Raw genomic sequence first — 3481 nt, 5'->3', positions numbered from 1 at the left:
CCATCACACCTTCCAAGGGACCCCCTAAATCTCTTTTTGGGGCTGGCTCCCCAAAACCAGTCATAGTTTTACAAACTACAGGTTTTACAGTGTTTTACAAACCAGTCATAAAATAAGACAGTGTTTTACAAACTACAGGTCATCATCTATGACTGGACAGTAAAAACTAATTGACTTGATCATAACAATCATTTTTTGAAAAAGAAAAAAAATAGGAGTATGCCGTGCTTGTGGCCAGATCGCTGGACATCTGCTGAGGGTGACCGTTATGAGTCCTTCTTGATCCTGAATTGGATTAGGCACTGCTGTAGTTGCTGGTGTTGAATTTAGAACCATAGCCAGACATGGGACTGGAGGATGAACAAAAGATGCTGGCCGGGTTCAGAGACCCTGAGGAGGAGGAAGAGGAAGAAGAGGAATTAGTGGATCCCCTAACAACAGCGAGAGAGCAATGTGAGCAGCTGGAGAAATGTGTAAAGGCCCAGGAGCAGCTAGAGCTCTGTGATGAGTGTGTATCCTCTCGATCACATACAGAAGAGGACTGCTTTATCTGAGCCTCAGTTTCCTTATTTGCAAACCAGACAGTAAAAAAAAAAAAAAAAAAAAGAAGAGGACTGCACAGAGGAGCTCTTTGACTTCTTGCATGCAAGGGACCATTGCATGGCTCACCAACACTTTAACAGCTTGAAATAAATGTGCAGACTTGTTCACCCCAGCCTTCAACACCTGGGCATCAGGATATTTCCTTATGGTTTTGAATATGCCATTTGTTTCCATTTGTGTAACTAAGTTCATATGAACCTCATGGATTTGGGCTTAGGCAAATAACTTCTATGTAATTAGCAGTGATTCCATCTTAATAAAGTTCTGTGACTTGCAAAAAAAAAGGAAAACAAAAATAATTGAGAAAATAGCTTATAAAATCACAAATAGAGTATTTTTATTAAACGTGTGTGTGTGTGTGTGTGTGTTTAGGGTTGCAACGTAAAAGGTATTTCTTACTGCGAGTCACAGTCTAAAAAGTGTGAAAAATACATATGAGAAATTCAAGATTGGCTGCAGACCGATGTACAAGAGAATAAGAATAACAGGGACAGTTACCAGAGCTCAACTTGGCAATTTGCAGCAGATTATATGTAAAGTCATTGGAATTTGGGAGGGTGTTTTTCCTATAGACATAATGGTATAAGTCATGGTTGTACTCCTGGGTAAAACCACAAAGGCCTTTTTAACTCATAAGTAATACATAAATTATAATATGACACACTATTACAGAGTGTGATGTAATATAATATGATTAATACAATATGAAATGGCATAATAAAACATCATGCAATATAAATGAATTATTTGTCGTTGTTATAGTCCTAAGATTCCTATTTCACTCCCCACTCCCTGCCATTTATAAGACTCCTAAACAAACTGTTTTAAAGATTATCTAAAATTATAGGATTTCAGTCACCACATAATGTATATAATTTCACAACATAATTTAACATTTTATAATGGCAATTTAAGAGTTTCTGTTTTGTACCACTGCTTAATTTGGCGTAATTGCTGCCTAAACCTTTCTGACAAATTAGAACCACTCATCTTTCCTCACTCCCATCCCCAAAAAGAACTAGAAAGGAATCAAATAGGCTAAAATGAATACAAGTTTAGAACTGGGCAATGGTAGCACCAAGTGATGCACTTGTGTGTTGAGGTATAACGTTTGCAATTGTTTTCTTAAGATAACTCTCCAGCGTTAAAATTGTCAATGCCTCTAAATAATGAAGCGAAAGTCTAAAGAGTGAATATGCAACAGCCAGACTCAATAAAAATCTGCAGAAGGAAAAGTCATCTTTCATGAGAGCCACAGAATAATAAATGAGCCTGTAATCCTCTGAGCTTACTTTGTCATATGTTACAACGACAATGAGGGAACCACATCCTAATGGTTATTTGATTTCAATGCCATAAGAGTACTGATTTCAACACCATAAAATTTGTATGTTGATTATATATAGCTAGGTATATATATATATACCTGCTAGATAAGTGAGTTCAGAGAGGAAGAGAGAAGGAAAAAAGAATTAACGTTGATGAAATACCTTCATTGTGTTAGGCACTATATTTTGCCCATTGTGTGCATTGTCTTTTGAAGTGTAATGAGACACAATACATATTTTGTAATGCTATAAGGTATTTATTACTATTCTCATGTTACTAAAGAAGCTATATAAGTTTTCTGTGGCTGCTGTAACAAATTACTACAAACTTTATTGCTCAAAACAATGCAAATTTATTCTCTTACAGTATCTTACTAGTTTAGAAGTCTGAAAGGGGTCTCCTTGAGCTAAAATCAAGATGGCAGTAGGACTGCATTCCTTTCTGGAGGCTTGAGAGAAGAATCCATTCTTGTTTAACTCCTAGAGGCTGTCTGCACCTCGAAGGCTCAGCCCTCTTGCCTCGTTTCTTCAAAGCCAGTAACATCAGGTTAAGTCCCTCTCATGCTTCCATCTCTCATTCTCTCCTCCAATTCTCTTTCCACTTTCAAGGACTCTTGTGTTTACAGTGGACTTGCCTGAATAATCCCAGATAATTTCTCTATCTTAAAGTCTACTGATTGGCAAACTAAAGTCTATCTGCAACCTTGATTCCCAACTTTGCCACATCACCTAACGTATTCATCCACATGTTCCAGGGATTAGGATGTGAACATCTTTTGGGGCTTTTATGCTGCCTACCATAGAAACTGAGTTCCAAAAAGGTTAGCTACCTTGTCCAAGGTTATATAACAAGTAAAAGAAGGGTGGAAACTGTTTTCTCACCCAAATTTGCCTCACTCCAATTCCCCCTGCTCTGTTCAATATACTTCATTGTGTAGTACATGTGTCTAAAATTGGTAATAATCTCCATTGTCTGGGTCTGATCGGGAAACATCTTGGGTGCCTGTTGTGTGCCAGACCCCTATGCTAGTGCTAGACACATAGATTATTAAAAGACATTGTTTTCAGCTGGGCTCGGTGGCTCAGCCTGTAATCCCCCGCCTTTGGGAGGCTGAGATGAGTGAATTGCCTGAGCCCGCGGGTTCAAGACCCGCCTGGGCAGGCAAGACCTCATCTCTACAATAAATCAAAAAATTAGCCGGGGCGTGGTAGCTCACGCCTGTAGTTCCAGCTACTTGGAAGGCTGAGGCGGAAGGATCGCCGGAACCCAGCAGGTGGAGGCTGCGGTGGCCGGGAGCGGCCACTGCACTCCAGTCTGGGTGACAGAGTGAGACTCCAACTCAAAAAAAAAAAAAAAGACATTGTTTTCTTTGAAGAGCTGAGACTCTGACAAAGAAAGCCCTGACTTTAAATTGTTATATTACAATGTAGTATATGATAATGCAAGTTAATTGCAAAATGCAACATGTACTCTGTTGACTTTGTGAAAGCAATGCTATAGGACCTCAAAGCAGGAGAGATTAGGACCAGAGCAGAGAGTGCAACAAGAA

General features: G+C 39.1%; 1 pseudogene across 1 annotated transcript; it reads left to right on the top strand.

Moving 5' to 3' along the window:
- The first annotated feature begins 277 nt into the window (after window positions 1-277).
- LOC110595995 lies at window positions 278-876 on the top strand (annotated as a pseudogene). Its single transcript, XR_002482201.1, has 2 exons — window positions 278-560; window positions 613-876. The product of XR_002482201.1 is annotated as a cytochrome b-c1 complex subunit 6, mitochondrial-like (transcript).
- Window positions 877-3481: the final 2605 nt, after the last annotated feature.

This window comes from Carlito syrichta, unplaced genomic scaffold, assembly GCF_000164805.1.
Source record: "Carlito syrichta isolate Samal-C Ts95f unplaced genomic scaffold, Tarsius_syrichta-2.0.1 Scaffold305681, whole genome shotgun sequence".
Taxonomy (NCBI): domain Eukaryota; kingdom Metazoa; phylum Chordata; class Mammalia; order Primates; family Tarsiidae; genus Carlito; species Carlito syrichta.
This window is presented reverse-complemented; position numbering and strand designations above follow the sequence as displayed.